The 20,553-nt window shown below is 36.5% G+C and overlaps 1 protein-coding gene across 16 annotated transcripts in view; it reads left to right on the forward strand.

Annotated features, from left to right (window-relative positions):
• The window catches only part of LOC5575687 (beta-arrestin-1), a 281,251-nt gene that overhangs the window by 154,452 nt on the left and 106,246 nt on the right, over positions 1 to 20,553 (forward strand). The gene's annotated exons all lie outside the window — the stretch shown is intronic.

A 20,553-nucleotide genomic window follows, 5' to 3' on the forward strand; every position in this document is an offset into this window, starting at 1 on the left:
TTTTCTGTACCTCGTTCGATTAATATTGTACAATGTTGTGATAATAAAAAAGCTACCTAAATAATTGTATTTCACACGACTAAGGAAGTCAAGGAAATTTCCATTACGAAAAGATACTGAACCGACCAGGAATCGTATCCAGACATCTTCAGCATGGCTTAGCGCGGATCCCAACCACTCGGCTAAGGAAGGCCCCTAATTTTCCAAATATGATGAAACAGTTTTCACAGATTTTTCAATATTTTAAATTTAATAGGATCTCAAAAAAAAAATTGTTAGGTGTACGTCCTGATAGATGTACTAATACATTTTTAATATGAAAAAAACCTACGCCGTCATAGAGTTGCCCACGCCATATTTATAGCACAATAGAGAAAAAATTGTTTTTTTTTAATCTCTCAAAGCACAATGAAAATCGTCAAAATTAGCAAAATGATATGAAATCAAAGTTATTTTCCATGTATTGTTTTTAAAATAAGTATGTTATTCTGATATTAACGATCGGAATATTTGGAGAAAAAAAAGCAAATTGCAGCAGATCAGTAATGAATGAGTGAGAATTTAAAAGGAAAAAAAAGATCATAAATAGTTGTTGCTGCCAGCACTGGTCAGTTGTGTCACTTCAATCGGTTGACTCCGAGCTGTCACCATATCTATTGCCAAGTGTCAATGAAAACGTTAAACAGACATGCAAGTTGTTGTTTGTGGAAGAATAACGTGCAATGTGCGTTAGGCACGCACGTATCAGAACTACATAATTAATTACTACTTAAATCTATAGTATATTTGCATTTGAAGTTAATGTCGAAAAGTTGGAACAAATTGAACTTAATCTAAACTAATTGTATCACAGTAAGTTGTTTCTTAAATCTACTTGAACTAAACCTAACCTATAATTATATCACAGATTGTAAAAGGGGAGAGCATAGAGGCTAAAACTAAGTTAACATTGCTCACATGCCGAATACCGATAAATGTAAGTTAATAGTTGGAATTGTAACCAGGAAAACCTAATAAAATGAATATTTACAGCTTTTAGCTTTTTCGCACCTGAAACGATGAGTTTGCGAGCTGCTTATTAGAATTTGGTCCGAGGCACCTCTTTGCTCCCGTAACACTAAAAGATTTATCGACTATGATGGATTGGGTATCGAAGGACAAATTCCAGGAGTCGCAGAACATACGAGCGAGAGACAGCGTTATGTATTCGCGCCTCGACTCGAACGACGATCTCCACTATATTTCCGAAAAGTGCAAACCACTGAGTATTGCAGCATCGAATAATAGCTCTACCCGTATTGCTCTCCGATTAAGACAAATCGAGGAAGAGCGCGCAATCCAAAAGCGTGAAAATGAAGCGGAGATGAGGGCAATAGCACAGGAGAAGAGTGCTGTGCAAGAAAAGTATAGATTGCTCGAAGAGCAATTGGTCCAACGACGAAATCGGACCAAACTTAACAAGTGCGCTATTAATGAAGCGGCAGTGTTGCAGTTGCTACACAGTAAATCTAGTGAAACCATAAGAGATGGACCACCAACTGGTAGTAATAAATGCCTCAGGGTTACTGGCAAAATAGAGGTTGACGAACTGCCGAACCAAGTAAATGTGTCGTTGCAACAAAATTCAATAATTGATCGATCGCAACTGAACTGGACTCAGCAGCAGATAATTTGTGCGTTTCCCAAAACGGTTCCGAAAGTAATTTGCTTCGTACCTCTAGTATCACCATCGTATGAACAGATGGATCATACTCGTTCGAAAGATGAACCTTTTCCGAGATATTCTTCCAAGCCGAATGATGTTCGTAAATGGTATCCCGAATTGATTCCAATTGAAGAAAACGATAGTCGAGCAAAGAGAGTTAAAGTTGACTCCGGCGATGATACGTTATCATGCGTCCCTCCAACATTCGTGGCACCAGATGTTCCAGACCCAGCTCCGCCACCTTCGTTGTCGGATGCTCCAGAATCAGTAACGTTCAATTGGATTTCTATTGTCCTCTCGTTTTCGCGAGTGCTACCCAGTACGCGTACGTTCGGAAAACAAACAGTCTCGTACGGATATCGGCGAATGTGCTCTATAAGCTCTGATGGGATTGTGATTGAACTAGTGCTCTCCGAAAGCAAAACAATGCCGTTGAAGAGAGGATTCGATAACAATATTTATATTGTGGTTTTCATATCGACAAAACCATTCGTAAACAAAGTAATATTCGGAAATGAAAATAGCAAAGGTTATCAGATGTCGAGCTCGGTTATATTTCAAACAGTGTTAATCATGCATCACTGGTTAACAGGTGAACAATTCGTTAGGAATCAGAGTCGTAGTAGCAGTAGCAGTACTACCGATCGTTCATGAAATACTTATGGCTCGAAATCAACAAGTCGCTCTCGTTCTAGATCTTTCAAACGGAGACAATCGCGCCCAAAGTGTAGTGCGTCCGATGCACCGTTTCGGAATCATGAACTGGTTCAAGTCCATCAATTAGATAAGGAATGTGATAAGAAATGGGATTGGAAGCTGCTAGTGATCACAATAAAACATAGACAGCTGTTCGATAAAATATCCAATCTGGAGAACAAAAGTGATGAGGAGAGCTTGAAGGATGAAAGCAAGTTAGATGTAGACTTAATCGTAGATGAAATTTCGCAGCGGATTCCAATATCAACAAACGTTTCGGACGGTATGAGTTCCAATCATCCATCGACGATAGGTGCAACCTCTACTATAGGCTCGTTGGAGGTCCACACAAGATTCCATTGGAATATCTCTGGGTATCGTGTAACATATGAAGATAGTGTTTATGCTGATCAGGTTGAACTAGAGGAGTTGTGTGATTCGAAGAACTCAAATTCCAGTAATATGTATGAATTGAGTACTAGTGAACACGCTGGATTCAATCATCAATACAACAGAAACCAAAGTGTTGACTGATGCAACGTTGTGATGACGCATTCTCACAATGTTGAAGTGTTTATGATCACGAGCAGAACCAGGCGTAGCAGTTTATTTACTGCAAAACAATGCGAACGTAGGAGTATCCTTGAGACATTTAACAATCGAATGGTGCAGGGGATGATATCTTCGAGAATAGATATGGAGATGGTCGAGCACCTTTCACAATCGATAGGAAGTGCTCATACAGAAGTCGTGCAGTCCACGGATTTTGTACACTGAGCAATTGGTAAAACTGGTTCCATTGACCAGTGTTACGGGGGAGAGACTGTTGCTGCCAGCACTGGTCAGTTGTGTCACTTCAATCGGTTGACTCCGAGCTGTCACCATATCTATTGCCAAGTGTCAATGAAAACGTTAAACAGACATGCAAGTTGTTGTTTGTGGAAGAATAACGTGCAATGTGCGTTAGGCACGCACGTATCAGAACTACATAATTAATTACTACTTAAATCTATAGTATATTTGCATTTGAAGTTAATGTCGAAAAGTTGGAACAAATTGAACTTAATCTAAACTAATTGTATCACAGTAAGTTGTTTCTTAAATCTACTTGAACTAAACCTAACCTATAATTATATCACAGATTGTAAAAGGGGAGAGCATAGAGGCTAAAACTAAGTTAACATTGCTCACATGCCGAATACCGATAAATGTAAGTTAATAGTTGGAATTGTAACCAGGAAAACCTAATAAAATGAATATTTACAGCTTTTAGCTTTTTCGCACCTGAAACGATGAGTTTGCGAGCTGCTTATTAGAATTTGGTCCGAGGCACCTCTTTGCTCCCGTAACAATAGTAAAATTTATACTTTAGAACGCAACTAAATCTCATGCTTTAGCTCTTTTTCATACAAATATAGTTTATTTCAGTAACCTAAACCAATTTTGAACATGCTTTTTACTTTACTTTTTTGCTGGGAGTAAAATGATGGTATTTCAGCGAATTTGACCATAAATGGGTAAATCACTAGAGTGAGCTAGTGTCAAAGATTTGTAAAATATTATCGGTGGTTTCAAAGCTCCCCCTTCAGTAGAACAGTAACGGATTTCAATACAAAGTTTGTTCATATAAATGGCGATTTGTGTTATGTGAAAAATAATGTTTAACTTCAAATATCATCTTTTTTCTTACGAGTTTTTGGAAAAACTATTAAGTTCTTCAACCAAAAGCATTTTGCTAGATCTATTATTTTCATAACATCGTAGAATAGTAGTTCAACGATGCACAGAAACCCGATTACGATTTCATTAATACATGAGAAAGTATAGCATTAACAAGGTGTCCGCTTTATAAAATGAACAGTCCTTATGATATCAGATAAGATTACTCCTTACATTTATGTAAGTATTGCTCAAGGAACAACTTTAGGAGTTATTCTGAGACAAAAATATTTTTTAGATAAAATTCTTGCAAAATTCACCAGTAATATCAATCTAAACAGCAATTCTTGAAAAATTCGATGGTTGAATTTTTTTAAGAAAATCTTATAAAAATTTGCAATTATCTTATGAACTCTACTAATTTATTGGGAGAATCTCTCTATGAATTCGTGGAGGAGTTCCATGAGTAACATCTACTAATCACTTTAGAAAAATTACTGAAGGAATCCCTGAAGAAATTATTTGAGAAATTCATAAATTAATAATTGGGAAAATTTGGAGGAATGTTTGGAGAAGTCCTTGTTAAAATTACAGGTCGAATCCTTGAAACATACTTGCGACGATTCTTTTGTGAACCCTTCGATTTGTTTTCTGAGAATTGCTGGTGAAATTTTTATACCATTTTTTAATTTCTGGTCGACCTCTTACGAGTAAACAACATTAAGGTATTACTGAAAAATTGGTTTAAGAATTCGACGTACTTCCTGATGGAATCTCTGGAGTACTTGTTTTAATTACTAGGAGAATCTCAGGAAAATTATGTAGATTATTCCCTAAACAAATTTTCTGGGGAAGTTTTTGAAGTATCGCTATTTCAAAAGAAAAAAAATAGTGATGTTCTATAAAGTTTTTTCTATTTTATAAACATTGGTTGGAACGAAAAATAGGGTGGCCTTTAGTAAAAAAGATAATCATACATTTTTTTTTTATTTTGAGGAAAATTGGTATAGTTTGAACTATAAAGTTGAAAATAAAAAAAAAAAAGTTGATTCGACAAATAAATTATAGCTCTTATATTTACCGCTTTAGCGCATTTTTCGGTAATTGCTGTAGAGTGTCCCATCAAAAACAAGTTTTTTATTCTTTTTTTTATCGTATGAACGTGTCAGCTGTGTCAAAAGAAGTACATTGAAACGAACTGAAAACTTTTATCAAGACTCCAAGTCAATATGCAGAAATCCACAAGAAATCCCCTTTGAACTTCAATTATTGTACCACATAGTAAGCCATCACTGTAAGATTTTTTACATCTAATTGAACTTAATATATCCTAATATACACTCCCGTGCATAAGTTTGTATGAGCATCGAGGAAAAAGAAAAGATGAATTTATAACACTCATAACTCGAAACCGATTGTTGTAAGTATATTAAATGTAAAATAAACAAACATGTGCAATAAATAAATCTGTTTCAGCCTAAAGCTGATTCGTACCCAATTTCGGAGATTGTGACCTACTAAATTGAAATCGGTAACCTTCAAATTCTCTTAACAAATCATGAGAATAATTTAGAAGATGTTTTCGGTATTTTTATTGTTGAACTCCTTTGACTCAATTTGGAAGTACTTAAATAAGAATATGGAACAACATATGTTTTTAAAATAGGAACTACTTTGTCGAACGTCACTTTTACGTACAATCACAATTGAAGGTGTGATTTCCATCTTTCCTCCTAAAATCCCAACCCGTACCACTATGCATTGTTGTATCATATAAAGATTCCACACCTTCATATACTATTCGAAGAATTATACTCAGAAATTCTTCAACTTCTTTCGAGTTTTTCGAAAGAATCAATCTCTGGAAAGAAATTTCCAGTAACATGGAGAAGAATCGTTGTGTAAATCCTGGAGCGTCAAAGATTCCTATGCGATTTCTACGGAGGCTTTAGGATTTCAAATGATTCTTTCAGAGATTTCTTCGAGAATAAATGGAATTTTCAAACATACTTTGAGTGGTTCGATCTTCTATGTTTACCCTGAGACAAAAATGCAAAACCCCTTCTCTTCCTTAGATATCCCATCACGACCAAAAGTGACCTTCCCGTGATGATTGTAGAGATGCAGAGATATTCTCGATCTCCAGAAGCAAAAATCATTACACAATAACCTTCCTTCCCCATTCCAACTGACTGTAAGCACTTGACCTGCGGCGTTATTGATCAATAATATGAGAGTTGCTAAAATTTACACTTCGAGAATATGTGGAAAGTCCATTTGGATCGAAGTGCAATTCTTACCAGTTCCGATCAACCACGGACTACAATTGTTAACAAGTACAGTCAGACCATGCTACGCTATGCTATGCTATTTCAATCGAACATTATGAACGATGTTTGAAGCAACTATAGCTGGCGTTTTTAAATGAATTTGTCTTTTCGAATTCAAGAGTTGCCCTTAGGAGAACTGTCGAATTATCATTGTTATCTATACTTCACGTAGGCAGTGTTTATTCTATCGTAGGCAGAATCATCACATTCAACTCGTTTAGAATATCCTTCAGAAACCTTTGCAAAAAAATCCTGATGGATTTTTTTAGGAAACTCTGGACGAATTCAAACTAGAATGTATAACTTAATAGTTCATGGGAGGAATTTATCGAAGAATCTTTGAAAGAATATTTGTAACTGTCTTAAAGGAATCCCTAAAAAAATCTTTTTCAAGATTTTCTCTGGAGTAATTTCTTGAGGTACTATTAGATAACTTCAAGTAAGAATTCTTGAATGTGTGCTGATCCCAAGTCGTGGAGGAATCCCTTGAGAAATCCGTTCAAAAATTACAGGACGAATTGATGGAAAAAACTTTCAAAAAAAAAGATGTATCGATGCACTATTGGTAGCGCTCATCCGTGTGTATGCTCACGCATTAATTTCAAATTATATCTCTATCGTTTACCAAAACGAATCTTTTCCCAAATCCAAACTCCCAGTGGTTTATTTTGGAAGTGCAGAGGACTCCTCGGCTTCTATAAAGCAAGTAACATGTCAACATTTCCTCCCACCCACAAATTGACCTGCAGTATTTACACATTGAGGAGGCTACTGAAACGTAATGTGCTCAAGTAAACTTTCTTTATTTTTACCAAAGTAATTTTGACAGCCGATCCAGTATGAGCAAAGTGTCACTTTTACTTGCGGAATGATTGAGCGGCACATTTTTCCGTACGGAAAAGTGACAGCTCTATTTGATTTGTACAGCAGGCGTTACCGACGTTATGAAATCAGCTCTACTTCTCAGCAGCGTACAGCTCAAGTACAGCTTAAGATCAGCGTACCGGCCATTAAAGCTATAACAGCCTTAAGGTTACAATGAGATTTTGAAGCCTCTTGGCCATCAGAAGGCTCTTTTTCGGTTTCGGAATCTGTTGAACTCTTTAGACTTTAAGACAGAAAATTGAAGTCCCTCTTCAGAGATCCTCCCGAGTTGAGAAATTCAGTTGATTACAATACATAAAATCTCTCTGTGACCCGTGGGCTGCCGTTTAGTGACCACTAATTTAGTAGATAATCTAACCGTATTATGTAATTTACCTTGAATGCTTCCGGCCATTCTCAGTAATAAAAACATTTCCACAACCAACGAGAGAGAAGCAACATAGTCCTTGACCTGAGTCCAACCTGCTAAATTTTTCACATTTCAATTTGTTTCCGAATGGTCTCTGCATTTGATCGACTTCGTTCCTAGAAACGCTCAACTCAAATATACCCAACCAACAACCAACCAGGTGCCGTTTGTTCACACCATTCCGAAGATAAACAAGAAAATTTCTTTAGTCAACTTTCTCCGGCGCCAACACCTAGTTAGGTCTTTTTGCTAGCTAGCTAGGACCGTGGTATCATCTGACAGGCGAAAGAACCAGTCAGACAAAAACAGAACAAGGTAACACTTCATTTTGACCGGACCGGTGGCTGGTGAAACTCTTGACGGAAGCTTAATTGAATTTCTGCCTTGGCAAACGTATTTCCCTCATGTTCGTCCGTGAAATACCATGCTAATCCCAAACAGGATAAAGCTCTTTCCGCTGCTGTGCCCATTCGCCTGTAATCGTACCCTCTACTGTCTATGGACGGGAAAATCCTCTCGCAATATATTGATTATATTTTCTTTAGGAAGCTACCGGGTCCAAGATCCGGGGCTGGATTATTCCCCTTGACAACGACGATGATAAGTGTTTAATTCTTGGAAATCAATTACAATCTCTTCCACTGCTGTTCTGAATGCCCCGTAGCATCCTTGGTTGGTGGAACATCGACACGTCCCAGCAGTACAACATGTTTTCCATAAGAAAAGCAAACTTCACACCACGGTGCTCCCCAGGCCGTTATTATCAGAATAAAATCTTTATCAAATTTGTGCTGACTTTTCGTTTTCTATGGCTAAGCCACACTCATTTTTTTCAACTTTATACAACTCAATCTAAAGGTTATAAATAACTAAAAAAAATCACTTGAACTAAGTTTTGCCAGTGTATTTCTTGTTATCATCACTGTTAATGAAAAACCGTTCAAATGCATATGGCTGATCTGGCTCTTTTTTTTTAGACGTGCAGCTGAAGAAAACGACTGGTGAATAGAGATTTTTTTCTGATAATACCGGTATGGGGTGCACCGTAAACACAACATCACAAAACGTCAACATGTGCTGTCGTCGTTAGCTATCCTAGACACGATGGCTTACGCCAAAGTTTGACTAATCTTCCGCACACATAGTAGAATAATTGATCTTTGCTTCAGCGTGTGCGCTAACTTTTGCTCCCGGCTACAGGAGATGAAAGTCTACACGGTGTTACTGTTGTTACCTCCACCAACAACGACCAGAATCCCGTCCCATCCTAACTATAATCTAATGATCGACGAGTCGCTTTGAATTAAGCGCAGATGAGGCGCTGATATTTCTGATATCATAAACAACATGTGCCACGGATGCACACGTTGCCAGTCTCTTGTACAATTAAGGTGGACCATTTTTACACGAAAAAATCAACTTGTAAAAATTTTGAGTTACTCTCCCTAATTTGCTTATTTGTATTTCCACAAGTTACTGTGAAAATTTTAGTAGAAACCACCAACTCTAAGGGGACTAAATGAGCTTGAAGTTTATATTAAAAAATTCGACTAAAGAAGCACCACCTATGGTCGAAAATGTAATTAGAACTGTTTTCCCTTATATTTGCTCGATTTTTTCATTCAAACTTCAAACTAGAGTTACTGTGCACGTGCTGTAGCCTTAGGTGCAGGAGCCTCATTTCTTGTAAGCGCACGGGTGCGCTATACATTGTGAGACCTTTATTGATGCGCCTCATTTTTCTTGAGATGTGTCTCACTGCGGTCTCATGCGCTCCGTCACATGTGCTGTTTAAAATTCAGCGCAATAATTGCAGTGATTACAAAAGTTTTCAACGAGGGCCGAAATCGTAACTCTTGGATCGCGAGTCTTCGATCGTATCATGTACACCATCTAGACACCTGCATAATGAGGCGAAAATAGTTGTAGAGGCTCTTCGTTACTAAGCAGTTGTTTCACAACTTGGATACCGATAGCGAGCCGTAGCGCCGAGCAGCGCATGAGACGAATCTCCCCGAGAGCACATCACCTAGCGCGCGCTTCTAGAATTTTTGTGAGCCTCCGTCTAGCGCAGCACACTAGGATTCCGTTGAGCTGAGAGACGGTTAGGTTGGAGGCTCGTCAGTACATTTCTGTGCTCCTGAGAAACATGTAACTCTACTTCAAACTCGTTTAACCCCCTTCTTTAGAGTTTACGGATTCCGACAATAGCTCCTAGGGGTCCAAACTATGTAAGATTTTTGTAATTTGATCGTGGGCCACCCTATTGCACCAGTACCTACCAGGATTCAAGCTCGAGCTAAATGCAATTGCACTTGTTTGCACGTTGTTTGCTTCGAGATGCAGCAACAGCGGAGTAAACAAATTGATTTGGCGATTGATGATGATGCAGCGCCCGAGTATCGGTGTGACTGGATAGATGACACTAATTGATGGTTTTCTAAGCAACGCCTGCAGTTCCATGCTACAGCAATAAATTTTTGCTGCGGGTTCAGTTATCTGAAAATTCAATGGCAATGCAGTTCGTAAATTTTCCATCTGTAGAATATTTTGACTGAAAGCCATCCAAAAAACAAATGTTTGGGAATTGCTTACATACAGTAGAAGATTGCAAATTCAAATTCAAATACAAGCCTTTTAGTTCTGGCTTATTTATTTTTTTGAAGTTATTATTTTTTAAAAGTTTATAAATACTCTTGAATTTATAAAGAATAACATATTTTTAATTGAAAATAAAAAAATGTAGATGTGTTCAACAGCACTTTCCTCTGTGATTTAAAAAATCGTTGGATCATTGCAGGAATTACTCCGGGAATCGTTGAAACAAATCCTTCGAGACATTGCTTCAGGTATCGCTGAACAAGCTCCAAGAAGATTTTACTACAGGATACCTGAGCAATTCTCGAAGTACCTGCGGAACTTGAAATAAGAATGATTTTGGAAAAGTTTTCGAAGAACGTAAATGCATAAAGCTTTAAGAAAATATGTTGTCGATATATTGTCGATACACTTCATATGGAAGTACCAGACAACAGAATGATGATTTTCCACACCGTAATACGAGACACGTAAAACGAATCCATTTCATCAAATATGTATAGCTCCCAAATTGGCAATGTAGAAATGCTGCTTGATGAAAATTGTCATTCGCTTTCATTGCCAACGCCTTCCACTACTATAGAAGCTGTACTTTAATTCCAAAGTCACATCTTTCAAGTCCCAAAGCCCACCAAGGCAAGCCCTGCTTCGGTGGAGCTAGTTGCCTTTCACAGATTGCAAACATTTTCGATTTCATTGCCGGATGGAATATTCAATTGGCATTTTTTCGCCCCAAAGACGAAGAAAAGGGGGGCGACTGCAATAAATTATGCAATATAGAAAGCATTTTCGTTTTAAAGCATGAGATGATTCTTGTTCGTTGGGGGTGGCTGCAGGCAGCGGGGTTCGTTTTTCAACTGCCCTACATTAATTTTCTACACATTTTAGCAATATTTTGTGCCCGAAATAAACGTTTTGTTATTGGGAAATCAGGGAACAAGTTTCTTTCTTCTCTAAAAAGAAGGTCTGTAAAGTTATCTTTTTTAACCAAAATAATCTCTGAAGTCACTATATTCCTTTTCTTCTTGCAGTTAAATTGTAGAAGCTCCAGAGAAACGTTTAGAGAAAGACAATTAATTTACCGGTTCTTCTCACATTCCATAAAAAAAATCTTCAGGAATACTTCTAAAATACTTTCTGGCATCTCGCTAGAAATTTCTCAAAGAATTCTTTACCAAGCATCTCAAAAATTCGTTTAGAAATTCCTCCACAGCTTAGAGGCATTTCATTGCAAATTCCGATGCTACTACTATCTCTAGTAATTTCCACATTGATTACTGTGGAAGTATTCCCAAACAAAATTTCGTTCCGAGATTTTTAAACTAATTCTGCCACCGATATCTCCAGTAGTAACTCTAGCGGATTCCAACAGGAGTTCTTTCAAGAAAATTCTCAAAGGTTTATTATATAGTTTTTGATGAAATTCGTTCAGGGATTTCATTAAGGAAATCATACAAGAGATCGTACGTTGATATTTCCTGTTATTCTTCCAACCTTTCTCATAGGGCCCTATTCAAGCCAATTCGGCCACAGTTTCTCCCAGATGTTGTTCCTTTTCCACAGATCCTACGCGAAATTCATAAAAAAAATTCGAACAAGGATTCCTCATAACCACCAGAAATTTATCTAGGAATTTGATACTCTTACAGTTCTTCCAAACATTTCTCGAGTAATTACTCAACTAAAATTCCACGGAATCTAAAAAAAAATTAAATTGATGCATCCCTCTAGCAAATACATCCACAATAGGGTCCTAAAGCCTTGTCCTAATTTTAACACCAATCGCTTAAGTATAGGTCAGAAACACATGTTGACTCAATTTTTAAATGTTTTTCTTTGGTTTAAGGTGAAGATGAATCGAAGCCAAACTTCAAATTTTCAAGAGTACGAATCTGGAGAACCAAACATCGGTTCAAGATGAAAACTTAATCGATTGGTCACCACCAGCTAATGTCCAATCGATTAAGTTTTCAACTTAAACGGATGTTTGATTAACAGGTCACCACCAGCTAGTGACCAATCGATTAGGTTTTCAGCATAAACGGATGTTTGGTTCTCCTGATTTGTGCTTTTGAAAATTTGAAGTTTGGCTTCGATTCATCTTCACCTTAAAGCACTAAAAAATTGTAACAAACTAAATCTGCTTCCGTATATGGGCTATGCTTCAACAAGCTTTCAACATTTCACACATAATTTTCCCTTCTTTTACCAAGTTTATCTTTTTTAAATTGTACTCAGGATTTCATTTATTTTTATTTGCTGCTTCTAAGAATTTTTCAGCATCTAAAAAAAATCTCAAAAAAATAAGTGTGCTTCCCAAAAATGGTTTCATAGATGAATCAATAAAAGCATTTGTAGCATCGATTAACTTTATTGAAACGATCAAATTTGTTGCAAATGTCATCTGCAAACAGCAATGAAGTCAAGTTTATCAAGATGTTTTTAGTAACTTTTCAAATAAACTCTTGCAACTTCTTCCAAAATGCATATGTTAATGTTATGTTTCAAATTACTTTCATTTAAAGCATCCGCAACTAGAGTTCATGAGCATTAGCGGTCTGAGGCCAACAATGAACTTGAGTTCCGAAAGGTGCAGTAAAGTTATAATCAACAAGGCAATTCGTTTATATAGTGCATTGGCGATGCAGTCTTTCGAAAAGTTTTTGGAGTAGTAAGTAAGGGATTTATGATCTAGATGTTGTGACTTCGTCATATTTTCAACAATTAGTTTCAACTCTGATTAGTTTCAAGAGATACGTTTATTCTTAAGTAGAAACAAACTGTGTTGTTCGGGATGCCAAACAGCCTTATGTCAAACGACTTTATGTCAAACAAGATACAATCAGAAAAATGAATGTCAGATTTTTTGAATTCATGATCCCAATCTTTTGAAATTCCGAATCTTTTTTCAGTCCAGAGAACTATAGGAATAATAGTCTTCATTTATCTTAGAAAGCAAGGTGTTTGATTATAAATTTGGAGACATCAGATAAAATTCCAAATTCTTTCGACACCCTTGACAGTATTCATATAATATGCAGAAATATGCGAACATCTTTCAATAGAATTTATATGATTTTACCGCATAACTTAAAAAATAAAGATGTAAAGCAACGAATTTACATGTTGGTTTCGTCAACAAAAACTGGTTTAATTGTTTATTTTACATGTCCAAAACAAAAATGTTTGTGCATTGAAGAAAAAATCATTATTCCCGTGAGTTTAAAATAAATCAGATACAATTTTCACACGTGGGTTTCTATTTTGTTGTTTTCAACATGTACCCTCTATTTTATGCTATAATATGACCGTGAACGATAAGAATTCATCAAAATTTGATTTTTCTCAGTATTCAGCTAGGCGTCCATTTTACCACCCCTGCTAATTTCACCAAGACTTCCCATAACTATTTTATTTATGAGCTCTCTAAATTGAAGAAGTCCAAGTTCCAGTAAGAGATGTTAAGAAGAAAAGATGTATTGAAAAAGCCACAAACCACCTTTCATCTAGCAAGATCTAATAAAGCTCAATTTTCCTGCTAACGCTCTTCGCAAATTACAAGCAAAATTCAAGCACAATCTATGTTTATTCCCCTCCCTGTGGTGCTAAACCTCCAGACAAAAGCTCACATTCCAGACCCATGCCTAATCCATTTGCCGCTATCCGACGATGACTTGTGCCCACTTGGCACGCCAACACACAATCCTCAACCACAATTGCCAGTTATCAGCAGAGCGAAGCTGCCTACGAATTGGTCGTTAGTCCATCTCCAGCCGCCGTTCCGTAGCTGGCAATTAATGGGAAAATAGATTTCCACGACACCACAAAGGTAGCCCACGTCTATCGTGTATACCTCAAGGGGAAAAAAGCTTTTGTCTCTCCTTCGGTTCCGGGCTTTCCCCAAGCGAAATTTTCTCTTGTCGCAGCACAAAGAAATTGTTGCGTGGAAATTGTCAGCGCACTATGAGACATAAATCGAAACTTTGCGACAAAAGTCTAAAAGCCATTTTTCAGAAAATGAATTATATTAAATGAGGGGTGAACCCAAACTTTTGCACGATGACTTGAATGACTGTATTAACTATTTTGAAAAGTTTACAGATTTTGTTCAGCAAAATTTTCGCTCTTCAAAAATTATGAAATATATCATCGGTATCGGTTTGAAATTTGGGTCGATCCGATGCTAAGAAAATTAGTAATGATTTTTCAGCGTAATTTTTGAAACATGTCACCACTTGTAGTGCCGTGGTGAACAAATATTTTTCTTGAATTTTTGGGAAAGTTGTTAATGTACCACTAAAGAAAATACACATAAAATTTGAAGTTTATTGGAGTTAAATTGCGATAGTTATTCAATAAATAATTCGTACATATCTTTTTTTGACTCATTCTCACCCCCAGCGACGGTACCATTAAATATCTAGACATTGACTGTGTATTCAATAATATGAAATCTCTATGAAAAATACAGTCAACTCTCGATAACTCGATATTGAAGGAACCATCGAGTTAGGGAGGTATCGAGTTACAGAACACAAAACCAGTGCAAACGCGACCCAAGGGACCATCGAGTTAGCCATGAAAACCAACTTTTACTATGGTTCTATAACTCGATATCGAGATACGAAATATCGAGTTGACTGTAACATAATTACAGTGAAACCTCCATGAGTAGATGTTTCATTACTCGATATCGACTCATGAAACCATACTAAAAACAAAATTCTATGGTTACTACGATGGTCCCCTCAAACAGCTTTCCAAAGAATTTGTTTCCACAACTCGATATTTCCATGAGTTGCTTCAGATATCGACTCATGGAGCTTTGACTGTATTATCATTTTTCCTAAAATTCATAATCTTAACAACTAAATTTGAAATGCATCTTAATATCATAACTTTTTCTTCAATCATAACTTTTTCTCGAACATTTCACTTTGCATTAGTTTTAGGTTGTTTTTTGTAACATCAAACACAACTTTTTCTAGTACATTTGACTTTGCATTACTTTTAGAAGGATTTTTGTACATTATGAAATTGCTTGCAACTTTAACTCGAAATTTTGATTTCTGACCCATAGTGCAGTGGCGTAAAACACGCTGCCGGAAGCGATTCTATCTGGTGCCCGGATCTCCTGTGTCTTGAAGTGGGCGACGAAACGCCAAGAACGAAAAATGGAGCGCAAAATTTGTTTACGTCAAACAACTGGAAAGCGATGTCAACACTATGTGAAGGGGGGAAGGGGAAGCTTGGGAAAATCCACGGTCGAAGCTGTCCCGCCATTAGGTTGCGATTGATGAGGCGCATCGATCGCGATTTGGGAGTATGGTTTCTCTAGCATGTTGCTTCCGGAGATATGTTGACCCTAATCGGAATCGGAAGTGATAATGGGTTTCCGGAGAAATGCTAATAGCCTGATTGGATATGTACCGACTATGTTTTCAGTCCATTGGTTTTCGTTTTTCAGATTCAGGGTTAATATTGATCCGTAAATAACCCGGAACGGATGTTTGCGCTGTGACGACGCATATTTTACGAAAGCTTTACTGCCCATAACTGCATATTTGTAACATTCGACAAAAGTAGGCATTGAGTAAATGGGATACCAAGTTTGCATTGTACTGCAGTATGGGAGGAAACTGAAATTTCAAAAAATCATTAAAAATTCAAAAGAGCTTATTTGAGGCTGAAATTTTGTACAACTCATATCGCATATTGGGTGAATAGTCAGAAAATAATTCTGATAGAAATTTCGTTGCTACTACATTATGAGGTTCATGTATAATCTCAATGTGACGGTTATGCGGTTACAATTGCCAATGTGACAAAACAACTTGGTATTTTTTTCGAATTTTCTAGAACAATCTCACAGATCTTAATAAGCTGATCGAAAGTATTTATCATTTGATGACTCTCCATGGTGTTAACTCCAATTTGCCAAAAATGTCGAATGTGACTGTTATGTAGTTATGGGCAGTTTATTCAATTTTAATATCTAGCTTGATATGTATAAGCTAATAGACAGTATTCATGTAATCCAGTACTAATAAAAGTATTTTCTTTCGTTACAGGTACGTTCAGCAATGTCCATTGCTATAACTGTAATGTATAAAAACTGTCGACACCACAACAGGTAAAATGTGCATTAAACATTGAAAATCTCTATACATTGAACAGTTTCTGCTTGTCATCTATAGATCTACTATAGTAGAGAAAGTGTGTATCATGATGAGAAAAAGTTGAGTAACACTTCAAAAAATTTTCTGTGGGAATTTCATATATTGGCAGAAAGTATTCAAGGAAATTGTTGATATTTTCACAGAATAATTCTTATAGATATCTCGTGGAATTACTTGTAAATGTTAGTTGAATACCTGTAAGTAAAACGCAAACCAAGCTCAATACTGCGCTGTTTGGTTTCAACTAGAAATTGGTATCCTTTGATAATTATGCAAATTTTCACTCAACTGTCAGAACTGTCAGGTTGACTAAATCGAGTATTTGAATCGTGTCAAGTACATGATACACAGATGGCTGTGGAATTGAAAAAAATCGTATCTGCCAAATTTCGAATGAAATGTTGGAGTAACAGGCTGGAACGTTATTGGCGAACCGAAGCTTCTCGCTTTTTCCAAATTGTTTTTTTTGTGATTTCAGTGTCATTAATAAATAGAGAAGAATCGAATGTATATATTGAAGATACATTGGTCATTGAAATAAGTTGCTCTGTAAATGCTTCCAGAAACATTACCTCCTAAATCTTGACCAACCATAGTAGCACACATGTTATAATTGAGGCTGAATAAATTTATATAACTAGATCTGCTTATATATCAGTTAATATGGCTAAACCCAGTTTTTTTTTTCGATCTTAATATCATTTTTCGTTATATATAATCGATATAGGGGAAGGGATGGTAAAATGAACACCTTAAGGATATCATCTTTTTTCTGATAGAAAAACGAGGGATTTGTATAGTTCTAACCCCCGAAATGAGCCAGCCTCGGGCTGCAAATCTCTTTAATAAAGATAATAATAATAATAATAATAGTTCTAACCCACAGCATCAAAAATAGGGATGATAAAATATCTATAGTGGCGACACGAATTCAAACTAAAATAGTTAAATTTTCACATATTTTCATCGATAGCAAAAAATGACATAAATGTTAATTTTACCTGTACTATGTAAGTAAAATGAACAGCTGAGGGTGGTAAAATGAACACCATGCAAGAAATCTTAAGGTATAAGATTTGACATCATATCATAACGATATTCATCTCACTGAAAAACCTTAAGAACTACAAGCTAAAACTTGCGTCAGTTCTAATTTTCAAACGTGGTTTTCTAAAATCTTATTTTTTGTTTATATTTTCACTCCAATTGACCTTCGTATCAACCCAAACACTCCGATTTATGCTCTAAATCGTCTGTGCGTGATAAAACAAATCATCGAAATTTGTTTTTTTTTTCGGTAAAAGGCACGGTGTTCATTTTACCACCCCATCCCTTAAACATGTTTTAGGCCATGATTATTTTTTGTTCGTCAATTTATGAATTTTAGTTTTACTAAATTTTATTTGTGAACATCCCTATCCTTTATCATTTTTTCTTGAATCCTCTTCTAGCTACTGATTTTTGACAATTATAAAAAATTGAATTTCTGTGGAACTTTTGAGTGTATGTTTTTTTTTGGAACATATTTTATTTTCCGTGTAACTAACGTAAATACAGCTTTGACATTATTTCAATACCACCAAGCTATTCTTCTGTGATAGGAAATATATAAAATATAAAGTTTGTTGTATTACACATTAAATGAGTCCCAGGAATTTTCAAAAATAAAAAATGTTTCAAAAGTCAAAAAAAACTTTCCTTATATGCGTGCTATGGTCCAAGCTTTAAGCCAAAAATATAATTGATTTCCGAGCTACGAAAAAATATAAAAAATTCCAAAGTGTACCTACCGCGTCTAAAGCTGGGGTTGGGCATTAGAGGGTTATTTATAATATATGTGTTACTTACGCAACACGTCCATTTAATAGTTCAAGAGGAATTCAAAGAGAAATAAGACGTTGAGGAAATAAGAATTCTTCACGATACATATTAACAGTAGTCTTCAAAGAAGTTTTTTAAGGGTTGTTAATGAAAGAATCCCTATAGTTTTTTTTTTCTTTTATCTATTCGGCGTTACTTTCCTGCTGGGGCTCTTCCCAATTTTGTGTTCAATGGAATATATAATTGTATGATGAAGACTCTGTGTTCTAAGAGTATTAACCTTCACCCAACCAACATACTTTTCACATGCCGAAAAACACACTAAAATGTTTTCTCGATGGATTTTGTTGAAATTTTCAGAACTTCCCGAAAAACTCTTCTTGTTCATAGTCCGGAAAACTTGGGAATATGGTCCAAGTGGTCCCCGAGTTATTCCGGATTGTCTCGGGGTACCGAAATTGGCCAATTCATCCATTCAACGGATATCTCAAAACCCTGAAGAACTAGAAGGTTAGTGTCTTCGGCAAAGTTGTCGAGCAGATCAAGGAATATCTAACAGTACGAATCTAACTGGGAAATTATCTGCTAGGTGGCGCTAGTAAAAAATTTCTTCCAATCTTCTATATCTCGTGTTCCTGATAAGCTAGAAGGTTGGTGTCTTCGGCGAAGTTGCGCAACAGATCAACGGTGAACTGGCAGTGACGGTTCTAATTGGGAATTCAGGTAGAAACTTGGTGTCTTCTGTATTTTTGTTTAACAGATCAAGGCTGTCTGGCAATAACGAATGGCTAGCGTCATCCAGCATTTTTATTAATTTTCAATACCCTGAGGTCCTCATAATTCAGATGGTTGTTGTCTTCGATAAAGTTGTTAAGCAAATCAAGGGCTTCTTCTTCTTCTTGGCATTTACGTCCTGCTTCTCAGCTTAGTGTTCTTATGAGCATTTCCACGGTTATTAATCGAGAGCTTTCTTTGCCAATGTTGCCATTTTCGCATTCGTATATCATGTGGCAGGTACGATGATACTCTATGCCCAGGGATGTCAAAGAAATTTCCATTACGAAAAGATCCTACACCGACTGAGAATCGAACCCAGACACCTTCAGCATGGCTTTGCTTTGTAGCCGTGGACTCTAACCACTCGGCTAAGGAAGGCCAAATCAAGGGCTGTGAAACGTTTAACTGGAAAATTGTCGCGCTAGAAAAATCTTTAATTTCTAGTCTTGATGAGCTAGGATGTCGGTGTCTTAGACAAAGTTGTTCAGCAGGTCAAGGGCCAACTGGCAGTGATCAATCAGCTGTTTTAAGAGACACAAATCAAGCATAAATTTTACTGTTACGAAAAAAAGAGTTTGTTGTGTATAATTTGAATATAAGTGTTATAGATGAAGGTTTTGTTGCTCAACTTGAACGCCAATGTTTAAACTTAGTGCAATCTGAGTAGAAGTAAAGTAGTAATAAAAAAAGACACGGACACTGTCTTCAGCCATTTAGCTACACATACTGTAACTTAACACTAGATAACGAACAAGCATGCTCCAGCCGAGAAACATTCCTGACGGAAAGTTTCATTGGTGAAGCTGAAATCGAACCCATTCCCCATGACACGGTGCGCTTAAATGCCTGACGACACTAACCGTACGACCACGAGGCCTACAACATATACGTTGATTACAAAACCTGATGATTTTCGAATAATTCGATAATCGAAACGCAATGGGTTTGTTGTATCGCCTGATTAATACTCAACGCGTAGTAATATAGAATATTTTTTTACGGCGGAATTCGTCTAATGGATTTATGTATAACCGGTACTGAATCCTTTCTTTAAAATATTTCAGAGGAACTTAAAATTATTTTCAAAAAAGTATTCAACGCCACCTAGCGGATGAATTTTTAATTAAATTTGTAGCTGCCGTATAATCAATAATCTCCAGAGAAGACGTAATGCTAATAAAAAGCATAAGAAGAAGAAAATAGCTGAAAATTGCAATGGAAGGGCAGCGTCTAAAAAGAACCTTAACTGTATTTCATTCATATAGCTACCGAACTATCTTACTCTACTTAAGAAAGGAATTATCCAAGAAACACTAATTGCTCCGGCAAACATCGAGTTTAGCATAAATGATCCGTTTCTAGAAAGGCCACTATTTCCAGTTCCTATCATCCTAATCGATAGGAACACATGCTTCTTCCACGTGCTGCTAATTAACATCACAATTGTTGCCAACGGCCTACGCATTGCGTCAATGTACGAGGCTGCAGACTAAA

Source organism: Aedes aegypti, chromosome 3 (genome assembly GCF_002204515.2).
Source record: "Aedes aegypti strain LVP_AGWG chromosome 3, AaegL5.0 Primary Assembly, whole genome shotgun sequence".
Taxonomy (NCBI): domain Eukaryota; kingdom Metazoa; phylum Arthropoda; class Insecta; order Diptera; family Culicidae; genus Aedes; species Aedes aegypti.